At 40.5% G+C, this 12,932-nt stretch overlaps 1 protein-coding gene across 1 annotated transcript in view; it reads left to right on the top strand.

Annotated features, from left to right (window-relative positions):
- ANK3 (ankyrin 3) overlaps positions 1–8,867 on the top strand; it is a 335,763-nt gene extending 326,896 nt beyond the window's left edge. The window contains exon 48 of the mRNA XM_049646133.1: positions 7,676–8,867. The gene's annotated coding sequence lies outside the window, so the exon portion shown is untranslated. The remainder of the gene's footprint in view (positions 1–7,675) is intronic.
- Positions 8,868–12,932: the final 4,065 nt, after the last annotated feature.

The following is a 12,932-nucleotide window of genomic DNA, read 5'->3' as shown; positions in this document are numbered from 1 at the left end:
CACAGTGAAAATACTCATAGATGTTTGTTCTTTTTTAAAATAAAGCAGACATCCATTTTGAAGGGGGTAACCTCTAAGTGTTTACTTCATAAGTACCATTAGAGGGCTGATTAGTGAGGTTGTAGCAAAGGAAGGTCCCCAGATGTAGCCATAAAAGACTGTGGAGCAGCTGTATTCCAAACCTCTTCTGGGGAAATGCTCAGAATCTCACAGCCATGTGGAAGCCAAGAGTGACAATGCTTGCCAAGGGCAACACTTTTTCTAAACCAGAAAGTTGGTTCATTTTTTTCATTCCTTCAAAAAATATTTGACCTTCTGCCTGGCTAAAAGTGGAAAGGCTGGATGTATGATGGTGAAGAAAACTTCCATGGGCCCTGCCCCTCCTAATCTCTCAGCCTGCATGGAACAGATGCTTCAGGGCTAAAAATTCAAAGTCCAATATCCAATAAAAGAATAATGCGGAAACACATTTAGACTTTTGGGGGCTGGGAAGGTCACTCTGAAGTCATGACACATAGGGGCACCGGACTGACTCTGTTTGTGGAGCATGTGACTCTTGATCTCGGGGTTGTGAGTTCGAGTCCCACATTGGGTGTATAGATTACTTAAAAATAAAATCTTTAAGAAGAAAGAAAAGAAGTCATGACATTTAAACTAAGAACTTATAGGTGGCGCCAACCATGAAAAGAATGGGGAAGAGGAGAAGCAGACTCCAAGCAAAGGATACGACATGAGCAAAAGCGTTGACCGGGAAAAGGCATAGTTGAGGAAATGAAAGAAGAGAAGTGTACACCAGAGCCTGGTGAGCTGGTGGTGGATGAGGCAGGCACATGATGACTTAAGTGAGGGGTGCATCATCACAGGCCAGAGAACAGGCTTTAGATTTCATTCTAAAAGAATTTGAAGCCCCTGAAGGATTTTAGCCAAGAGCCTGACCCAATTTTTTTTTTTTTTTTTTTAAAGCACATAGGTTATGTAGAGAATGGGTTGGAGGGGAAACAAGAATAAACTGAAGGTGACTGGTTAGGTTACTGAGCAGTTCAACTAAGCCGTAGTAGTGGCAGGGCTAGGACCTGGGCAGTAGCTTTAGGAAAATCAACAGGTAGATTACTTTGGAGGGGCAGGGAGGATGGAGAAGGGTTGAGTCAAGAATGATCCCCAGGTTTCTGGCTGACACAACAGGGCAGTAGAGAAAGGAACAGAAGTAGAATGGGTTTTTAAAAAAGGACATCAAGCATTCAGGCTTAGATTTGGGTTTAAACTGCTTTTGAGACTTCCAAGTATTGTTTTAGATATATAAGTCTGGACCTCTGCAGAAAGGTTGGGGCTGCACTTCTAGAAATGTTCGAGTTATCACTAAAGAGGTAAATGTTGAATACCAGAGAAAGGGAACAGGAGAGAACAGATGTGAACCCCTAGGGAGAGGATTAAAGTGAGCCTGGGAGGAGCTCCCAAGGAACAAGATTTTGAAGAGGAATAGAGTTAAAAGGTTACCTCTGACTTCTTCCTTCCTAGACATCTCAAAGCTATTCTATATCCTATCATCTAAGATCACCTACATGTTCAGCCTCAACCCTGCAGTATACTTGTGTGGTTTTTCATAGTGGTGGATGAGAGAAACTCTCCTATAATGTAGATCAGCTAACAAGCTTTTGTAGGCAGGTGACCATGCACATTTAGAGCTCCTTTGCTTCTTAGCTACTATGTGCAAGGTTTGTGACACACACCGTGTAGGCAGTAGGGAGAGCACAACATTGTAAGATACTATTTTAAGTCTGACGTTATTATCTGAGAGAATCCCTGCCCACTATAACTTTACAGTCTAGTCCAAGAGGCACACATGATCATAAGTCACACAAATCAAAATACATAAATGTAATAAATGATATAACAAAATGCTCAGGGCAACCACTGGAAGATATAATTCCCTCCAACAGAGGAGGTCTTTTAAAGTTTCTCAGAAGTACGTATTTGAACTAGTTTTTTTTTTTTTTTAATTTTTTTTTTTAACGTTTATTTATTTTTGAGACAGAGAGAGACAGAACATGAACGGGGGAGGGTCACAGAGAGAGGGAGACACAAAATCTGAAACAGGCTCCAGGCTCTGAGCTGTCAGCACAGAGCCCGATGCGGGGCTCAAACCCACGGACCGTGAGATCATGACCTGAGCCGAAGTCGGACGCTTAACCGACCAAGCCACCCAGGCGCCCCAAACTAGTTTTTGAAGAAAGAGTAGCATTTGAGACACAGCAGTGTGGAGAATCATACGTGCTTTGCTCAAGAGTTTGGCTCTTATCCTGGATACAGTTGGGTACTGGAAGCTTTGTGGCAGGAAAATAATATGATCAGATATGATTTAGGTAACTCTGATAGAAGTAGAGGAAGAAGAGAGTTTGAACACAAGGGCCTCAGATCTGCAACACAGAGGAGGGCCTGAACTGGAACAGAGAGAATGAAAAGCGGAGAAAAGATTTGAGGAACCAGATTAGTTCCGTGTTGGGAGAGAAGAGCGAGAGTTAAAGACATCAGGGTTATAGGTATGTAGGGTAATTATTAACAAAATCATAGAACCTAAGACCACAAAATCAAAATTAGTGATTGACGTAGCCTGGGTGATGAAGTAGCTTTGTAGATAGTCAGCGTGCAGGGCCCTTGATATTTGATGATGATCAGAGAGAGAAGCCTGGGCTGGAGATCATAGTGTGGTCATTTTTGGTATTTGGGTGAGAAGTGAAGTGGCCGGAGTCGATGGACCTGCCAGGGAGTTTACTAGCTACATGAACTTAGCTGGGGTCTGTGCCTTCATTTCCTCACCTCTACTGGGGGAAGAATAACAAACCTCATAAAGTTGTTGTGGGAATTAGCTGAGTTAATACAAGTAAATTGCTTCAGAGAGCGGCAGGCAAGCCCATAGTAAGTACTGAGTAAGTTCAGCTAGTAGTAGCATTAAGGCAGCCAGGACCAGTGGCCTGTAGACGAAGATGCGACGGGTGCCAGGAGGGAACAGTGGAAGAAGTTGGAATGGCAGCATCACTGAAATTCTCTGAGAAACAAGGGATGTGAAATAATTGAAAGTATTCTGAAGTATACCAACATCAAAAGCAGAGAAATTCCATGGGAAATTACTAAAAGAGGCATTCTCATTCCTCTTTACTAAGGAATGAACAGAGATAGATAACAAAAGCCCAATGGCTCTAGTTAATGACAGATCTGGATTTTAACCCAGATCTCCTGATTCTGCTTTCCAGAAATCCAAGGTGCCTGAATTGCTTCACTTCGGAATATTTTCCCTGAATTTATTTGGAAGATCTGTTTTTATTTAGTTTTGTTTGTTTTTACTTTTCTTACCCTTTAAAAAAATCCCTAATTAACCAAAAGCCTTGGCTCTGAGGTCAAGAGCAAGGATTGTAGAGTCAGGTGGTTTGATTTCCATTTCTAGCTCTACTATGTACCAAGTTCACTCTCTTGGGTTTGTTTTCTAGCTCTGTGGCTCTGTTTCCTTATCTGTAAAATGCAAGATTATAATAGTACCTTATTGTTATTAAATGAGCTAAGCCATTTTATAACAGTGCCTGGCACATAACATTTAATAATAATAGCTGTACAATTTTATTATTTAATTAGTATATCTTTTTCACAACCAAAATATAAATCAATATCTTCCCAGTATTTTTTTTTTAAACTGGCCCTATGACCTCAAGTATTTTTAAAGTCACAAGTCATTAGAAAAAAACAAACTCAAAAAACCATTTACTGGATGGTATGAACTGGGAATTATTAAATTTCACTGTAGTTTATCATGTTTACATGAAGAACTAGAATTAATGCTTAGGAAAAAATATTTTTAGTCCCATGACTTCTGTAACTCAAGAGAGAGAAAAAAAAAAAAGGAAGGGAAGAGAGGTGGGTAGGGATGGAAGAGAATAGTATGACAAATCTGCGTTCTCAGTAGGCTATAAGAAAGGCATACTAGAAAAGGCTTTCTTTCCTAAAGCTGTAACAGAGCTAAGTCTTTAAAGACGAGTAACAGTTAACCTGCCAAGGCCGATCTCCTTAGGGAGAGCGGAGTCTATACTTTCATGGAGATGACATTTGAAACAAACTTGAAGGATGGAGAGGAGTTAGATACTGGTGAAGATTGGGGAAGAGAAGTATAGGTGGATACAAAATCATGAGCAAGGAAAAGGAAGTTGGTGGGGCACCTGGGTGGCTCAGTTGGTTAAGCGTCCAACTTGATTTCAGCTCGAGTCTTGATCTCAACTCAAGTCTTGCTCTCAGGATCGTGAGTTCAGGCCCTCCGTGCCCAGAATGGAGCCTACTTTAAAAAAAGAAAAAGAAGTTGGAAACCAATGTGTTGCTGACTAGCACACAGTCTAGCTCCCCCAAGTGTGGTCCATGAAGTATCAGTGTCACCTGGGAGTCTTGTTAGAAATGCAGCATCTCTGAGTTTACCCTGACCCACTGAATCAGAATCCACATTTGAAGATACTTTAGGTGATACATAAAGATATTAGACTTTGAGAAGCAGTGTTCTAGAATATATGGTTGCCTTTTAATTTTTTTTTTTTTTAATTTTTTTTTTCAACGTTTTTTATTTATTTTTGGGACAGAGAGAGACAGAGCATGAACGGGGGAGGGGCAGAGAGAGAGGGAGACACAGAATCGGAAACAAGCTCCAGGCTCCGAGCCATCAGCCCAGAGCCCGACGCGGGGCTCGAACTCACAGACCGCGAGATCGTGACCTGGCTGAAGTCGGACGCTTAACCGACTGCGCCACCCAGGCGCCCCTATGGTTGCCTTTTAAACATGGTTGAACATTCAAATAATCTAGAGAGTTTTTAAAAAGTTTTTTGGTATTTGAGGTTTTTTTGATTTTTTGGAGCTCCACCCCAAGAAATTCTAAATAAATTGGCATGAGATGTGGTCTGGACCCTGGGTTTAAGTCTTCCCAGATAGTTCTAATGTGCACCCAAGTTTGAGAACCATTGGAGATTATGAAAAAGCTTCTCGCTGAGGGGTAGTGGACAGTAAGCCTGATTGGGCTGAACTGCAGAAAGCTTCATATACCAAACTAAAGACAGGTGATTTTGTTTTGTTTTGTTTTTAAGGTGGGCCCTAGGGGCTAAAAACCACTGGTATGTGGATCTGTAAAGGAAATTGTGGTTCTAACTCAAGCATACCCCTGACTTGAAAATGGATGTGGAAAATACAACATTCATCTGTAAGATATAAACTGCCATGAAAATACACTGATAGCTGTTTTTCTATATATCAAAAATGTTTCTTAAAATTAAAAAATATATATATATATATAGTAAAATGATTAAAAGGAATGTTTGTTTCTACTACCTTTGGGTTTGAAAAGCATGCAAAACCCAAAGACAGATTCCTAAATGCAAAGGCCTCTGTCTCAGATGTATTACTTAAATCCAAAAAGAAAAAAGGACTCAAATTCTATTTCTGAAATGTCATCTTGATGGCCCCTGCCATCACACCTTTCCATCAGATGGCGCTCTCATCACAATTTGTAAGATGTCAATATTTTATAATAGGTATACAGTCTCTCAGCCAAGGCACTCATGCTTTTTGTAGAACACTGTACTTGGTATAAAGTCTTTTATCCAATGAATGACCTTCCTGCACCCCATGTGGTTAGGGCCAACACACTCTGATTGTATGACCAAGAACAAGAGAGATTTACAAGAGGAACTCACTCCCCAATTTCTTTTTAACTATCACCCATACCATACCTGAATATAAATGGACATAATTAATAGCATTTTTAAAAATTATAGAAACAAATCCAATATTTCTATAAAAGATAACATGTGCTTGCATCAAGGTGATAGGAGAAACACCTTGCTTCTTATGGCAAGATTAACCTGGGAAATTGGATTGGCTTTTGGAAGAGAGGATGCAAAACAAAAAAAAAAGTTCAACTGGGTTGTAGTGATGATTGCATATCTATATAAATGTATTGAAAACTATCAAACTGTATATTTACAATAAATTGTATGGCATGTGAATTATATGTCGATTAAGCTGTACAGTGTGGGGGGTAGGGGGTTCAACTAGAGAAGACTGCTGAGAAGCCTCCCTAGGAAGACACAAGGAGACCACGGGGGTAACATCATCATAGGGCCATCTAAGAACCCTAGTGCCCAGAAGATTAGGTATAAGTGGTAATAGAGGTGAGAAAATCCTGATCCTACTTGGATTTGCCCACTTTCTAGGGCATGTCCTGCCCAAATAAGTCACCTTCCTTCTCTACAACCTTTGCAGAGTCCTGGGAAGGGGGACAGATATTGAAATCACTCCAGAAGCACTTGACACTTTGATGTTCTTGGCTCCAAGCATTAGTGACCTGGGGCATGCTGGTCAGTAGCACTTTCAGCACAAAAAAAGAAGCAAGAACTCATACAGCAGAGGAAGTACTGTACTAACATGTTTACATAAGCTGAGGTATCCTGGGTGATCCCTCTTAAAGAGACAGAAACTTGTCTGGGGTAAGTAAACAAACTCAGGGGCACTGAGGACACCCTTGGGCCCCAACAGAAACCCAGTTCTGCTGGTGCTTCTAGGCCTGCACAAATGGTCTGCTGCTTACCAGTGAGTGAACACGGTTATTCCTACAATTGTTCTTGCTTTCCTCAGGTTTTCACAGGGGCTGGGATTTGTTCTCGGGCCAGTATTCAGGTCTGTCGCTTCACACTGAGAGAGGACGATGAACTATATGTAGGCAAACTTTGTTTTATGAAGAAAGAGTTCATAGCAAAAGCAGCTGATTTACTTTGACTGTATTAAGACTGGTTATAAAACACTGAGACTTTATGCAGTTATTATTCAGTAAGACAAGATGTTCTCAGCTTCCATAAAGAAGCTCAAATATAATGAATCGATTTTGTCGTGACTGATGTGGGGCAGGAGGAGGGAAAGTATTCTTTGCAGTGATGGAAGACAGTCTTTCATTTTAATTGGTGCATGGAAAAGCAATTCCAGAGTAATGAAGTAATGATGCTGTTCTCCCTTTTTGAAAGATTAGTTGTACTTTGGGGAGTGAGCACTTATAAAACATATGGACATTCCTGAAATGCTCTATTCTGACTCAATATCCCGGGCTCCTTTATGCCCATGAGAACTCCAGACCCCTGATATTTTGATGTTGATGGAAATCCCACACAGCACCTCTGTGAGCCTCATTTTATAGATAAGACTAGGCCCAAAGGGCTGTAAATGGCTTTCCCAAGTATCTGAGTGACCTGATCGTTAGAGATAGAGCCCTAGAAGAGGTTCTTTTCCAACACAATCTCAAAAACCACACATACAGTGAAGAGTGTGCTTTGGAGATCACAGGGTTACCTAGAAAAAGTCACTGCCTTCAAAGAGCTTTCAGCTACACCTCAGGGTTTTGACCTAACGGATTGTGTTGGTAAGAAGAATCATGTTAAACTACCCCATAAGAAAGTAGAGGCCTCATTCTCTAAGCTTTTCTGTTGAATGGGAAGGAAGGCTTAGGCAAGGCAAGAAAAGAAAAGAGAAGTAAAGAAAAGAAAAGTAAAGCAAAGAAAAGAAAAAAGGAAGAAAGGAAGGGAGGGAGAAAGAGAAGGAAGGGAGGAAGGAAAGAAGGAAGAAGAAAGCAAGCTAACCTCACTCCCTCTTGTCTGTCTTTCCACAGGATCGTGTAATTTTACTGCCAGTATTGAGAAATTCATGGAAGAGATGTCAGCAGGAAGTAAAAATTCATGGAGAAGGGTGTGTGTGTTTGCTGCTTCCACACATTAATGGCATGATTTTTTTTATGCAAAAAGAAAAAAAAAAGAAATCTACCCACATTTTAATTTAGCATGAGCCAATTTACAGAGCATGGAAATTCACTTTCATTCCCAGGATTGACGCGTGTGCAATTAGCAATGCAGTGTATATACAAGAAGCCATGCTGTTAACAGTTTATCCTAAGTAATTTGGTGTCATTTACAAAAGGAAGAAATTCCTGCCGCCAGAAGGGACAGAAGACGGGATGATGAAATCACAGAGAAACACTAAAATTACTAACTCCACAACAGCTCGCCTTATTTTTCTTGGACCCAAACTGTCAGGGTATAAACACTATTTGTTTCTTTTTTAAAACATCTATAGTTTTGCTGTAAATAATAACACTGTATAAATTCTAACAGAAAAATAGAATAAATGTTGATAAGGCACTGCCTCTTAGAACACAAACAGAATATTGCAAATGCATTTAACATACTAGGGGTCTCAAGTGACTTCACCCTAGAAGAGGAGGGAGGGGTCCTGGGTGGGGGGGGAATCTTCACTGATTCTTGTATATTAGCAATTATAATGTTTGTATATGCAAAACTGCTAGCTTGATTTTAAAAAACAGAAACAAATCTTTAAAATCTGCTGCAAATTTAAATAATTCCCAAAATGAGGAATTCTGTAGTTCTGTGAAAAATTTTTTTCTTCAGAATACTAATATTTTGATGCATGTGTATCACCTTATTTTGATTAAATCTTTTCCAATTTTGCAAACACTACAGTATACTGCAACACAGAAGATTTTATCTGTAAACACAAAGCCCTTCATCTAATATTTGTTGCTATTGCCAATTTTTCAATGAAATGAACTAAAAATGAAAAAAAAAACCCTATACAGTAGTTGCTTTAGGGGGAGGGTGGGTGCTGTTAGTGCTTAAAAGGGGGTAATGCTTGCCGCTTTAGAGGTGGATGGTGCTCATAAGAGGCCCCAGTCGGGGGTATTTAAAATGGACTAAACAGAAATTCTTAGCTCGTAGAATGGCAGCACGCTGTACAATTATTACTGTATTGTGTACTGGCTATAAGATGTAGACACCTTTGAATAAGCCAATCATTTGTAACCATTCTAGCAGTGTCATATTAGGTTAATAAGGCTGCTGTGTTTTAAAGGGCATTTTTATTTGGGTTTTGGTGAAATCCTTTAATTTGTTGATTATATTCATATAAAATCAGCATTCATTGACACATAGCTCTAATGACATATGTATGAAAAACCATACACTGGATGACCTAGTCGATTATTTAAGCATAAAATAAATTGTGTTAAACTCTTCACCCACCTGTGCTCTACAGTGTCCTTGTGTTCTCTGGCAAAATGTGCATTTCGTGGAGGAGCGAAGAATTAAAGATTAACCGACAAGTGATCTTTGCCCTCATCCTGTTTGTGCTGCCCCCAGAAAAGTGGGGAATTGGGGCTTATTGCAACCGCATGTCCAGAAGTTGTCAACTGACAGCTCCAGGAACCCTCCAGGGCTTTTCATCCCTCGTGCTCTTGTTTGTTTGCAGTTGGCGTTTGTGGTCGGTGCTTAGAAGTTGGGAGATTTTACATAAGAACCCAAATTTCTAACTTCCCGTAAAAAGCAAGATTTGACAACAGTTCTCATTTCCAGAAGGCAACAACTTGGGCCGTGACATGCTTGCCCTCTGCAACCAGGTGTGGGGGGTCCAGACAGTGCAGAAGCCAGCCCCGCCTCTTACATTTGTTGGTCCTGATTGGCCTGGTAGGTAGGCACTGAGGTTTGCAACCAGACACTACATGATTAATTCAACAGGGGCAGAGACTGGCTGTTTTAATTTTCATTCTAGCCCAGAGCCAGGCTATACTGGTGGTGGTACTCACAATTATCATCACTAAAATTGGAGCACTCTCTATATGCCCGACTGTAAGTGCATCGCATTGATTCAGTCTTCATAACCACTTCATGAGGTAGGTACTGCCTTGGGTAGTAATTGTCCCTTTACAAATATGAAAGGGGTGGTTAGAGCCATTTGACAGGGTCACCTATTTCCTGTCCATTAAAGATGATTGCTGATGGGGCACCTGGCTGGCTCAGCCACTGGAGCATGACTCTTGATCTCAGGGTGGTGAGTTTGAGCCCTACCTTAGTGCAGTTTAAAGAAAAATGTTGAATTGGATCCATTGTTCCCAACGAAGATACAATATCAATGCGGAACACATGTATGGAGAATTTACTTTGCATGAATAATGGAGCTAGACTGCATTGTATGAAATCCAAAGCAAACAAAAAGTGCCTCTCCACCGCCACCAAAATCATAATGAGCAAACTCAGACCCCTGAAAGGGTAAAAAAAAAAAAAAAGTTCCAAAAGTCTCTCGGAAAATCGGGATCAGAATTCAGATATTCTAACTTCCCATCTAAGAGTTACGGATTTCTGACTCCTAGTCCTTGACAGGTGTTTATCCTGAATTGGAAACTCAATCACGTATACTTACCTGGGTATTAAATGGTATATTGTGTTTAGATAGCTAAAAAATTTGACTTTAGGGATATGTGATGGGCTAAACTACAGTTCAAGAACAAGTTCATAAATTTACTCAGAAATGAAGTATCCAAAATGGGAAAACAAAGCTTTTATTTGCATTTAAATGTGTGTTTGCATATATTTATATATGTATGCATAGGTTGAATAGGGCATACATTATGTATTCCTAACAGTCTTTGGCCTGCTAGCTTATAAAAATGTATTTAAGCTTTTCCTTGATTGACATTGCTGTTAAAAAAAAAAAAAACAAATCTGCCATTGATAGATTTCTGATATTTGCTATGTTTTTCATTTTATATTCTTAGCAAACCCCTGAGTTTGTTAAATTAAAATGTCACTAGCATATTGCCATATAAGTTATGGCAATAGACCATGCAGGGTTATCTCATCATTTCTAAGAGGGATCTACTTTACTGAACACAGAAGCAGTCAGCCTTCTTTCCCCTATTAATAAATTCTGCCTTGGCCTCCTGATGCTCCACCATGTTTGTTTCAGTACCGTCCTGGGATTGCATCAAGACTGAGGTTTCTCTCTAGGGCAAATAAAAAATTGTTCGTTTCCTTTATTATTATGAGTGTCAGGTCACATTTGGCTGTGCGGCAAGGGTATGTGGTAAGCCCAGAAATATAAATCACAGGAATAATAACTCATCCCTTGAGTCTCTGAAGAAACCAGGATCCCAAAGCTAACTTCCTATCTGGATAAGTCTTTTTGGTTTGTTGCAGAGGCCCTGACATATCAAAAGGTGTGTAATTCCCTAGTCATACAGCACTGCTTCTCCTTCATGAATTCATGACCAAATAGTCCAGAAGTAAATCTAACATTGACATATGAGCCTAACTTCACAAGAATTCTTTCAAAAATGGACGAGGCAATGGTGTCATTCATTTATGTCATTAGTTCAAGCAGTGGCTTAACTCAGAACTGGGAAAGAGTAGTGTTACCGGCTTTTCAAAAGAGTCCCAGCAGGTGCACCGCACCACCAGGTCCTCATGCTATGCTATGCACTTCCTGAGGGCAGAGACTGTGGTTTGTCCTCTGCTGTATCCACAGCACATAGAATACTGCTTGACACCTCATAGGTGCTCATATTTGTTGAGTGCCAGAATGAATCATCAAACATCAGAGGTCACAGGACAGCAAATAGGAAATGTTACCCTGTGCACCATCTTGTGCACCATTTTTTTTACACGTTCAACCAGGTTGGAAATCAAAGGAAAGCACAGTTTTTGGTTCTAATGACTTCATTCACCAAGGACTAACTTCCTCTTTCTAGTTGCACAAGACTCTTGTTAGCCACAAAGTCTTAAATGATTAGATTTGAGTATACCAATGCCTCGTGAGCAAACAGGACACCAGTCACACTGCTGAACTGGGCACCCTTCCCATGGCCATGGCTATATTCCTTATCCTTATCACTAATAGGCTGCTGAAAAGCCAGCTAAGAGTGTGGAGAACCCATCATGAACCCTCGTCTCTGAAAGCTTAGCCTCCTCTCTTTCAGACGTGATAGATTTTTTCTTTTAAAGTCTAGCTACCTCAAGATTCCTACCTCGGTATTGTTCAGTGTTTGCTGGGTTGATAAAGGACCATAAGGTCCAGAAATTATACCCCAAGTGCCATATCCAGCCTGTAGAGAGATTTTGTTTGGATCACATGAAGTCTGAAAAAAGATAGCCAACATTTTTTTTTTAATCAGGAGATTTTAAAGAAAAAAAATGAGCTGTGAGTTCTCTTTAAAATCTGAAGAAGCAACAATCCTATTTCTGAACTCCCTATGACAACAACCACCTGGAGCAAAAACGCACGTGCCACCTCTGGACAAACATGTGTTTTACAGATGTTCACCATGGCCCTTCCTGGGTCCTACTGCCTCTCAACCCAGTCTACTTCATTCTTGTCAATTCAGTCTCTGGTATGACTGGAAGAAGGAGAAGGCAGATTGATGCATTCCTGCTTCAATTCTTCCTTCTATTTGGCAAGCCAAACATCGACCTCATTTTCATCCTCTCAGCTCCAATAGGAAGACAAATAAGGGAGTGAGGAACTGAGAAAAAAGATGAGTCCTGTGGTTCTCCAAACCCACCCCCACCCATCTCATCCAGCAGCAGGTATTCAGTGCCCGCCACTTTGCAGGTACCCTTCCAGATGCCAGACACAGTGAGGAGCATGCAAACAGCCTTTGTGTGAAATCTAAATCTAGGCCCCCTCAGGACAAAAACAAAAACCCTATAATTACTTGTGGAAACAAAACTGCAGGACACTGTAGATAGTGGTACTGGAGAACAAGGGAAGACCACGAAGAGAGAGAAAAACAACTGTGACAACTGAGTGTAGCCATGGCACTTTCATATCACACCTGCTAGTCATAACCAAATGCAACTTAAGGGCTGACAAAAATAGCAACTCAATAGAAAACCTTAACATCTCAAAGTTATTGGATCAACTCTACAAGCGACTACAAGCCCATCTCACTTCCAAAGATTCTGGATTTAGGTGAAACCAGTCAAAACTTTGAACTCATGTGCAATGTTCTTCACCTTCCACACATCAAGTTCTTCATAATTCAGGGACCTCTTCACAAAGCCTCCCCTGCTGATGCCAACACA

Source organism: Panthera uncia, chromosome D2, assembly GCF_023721935.1.
Source record: "Panthera uncia isolate 11264 chromosome D2, Puncia_PCG_1.0, whole genome shotgun sequence".
NCBI lineage: Eukaryota > Metazoa > Chordata > Mammalia > Carnivora > Felidae > Panthera > Panthera uncia.
Note: the sequence above shows the minus strand (reverse complement) of the source record. Positions and strands in the feature narration are given on the sequence as shown.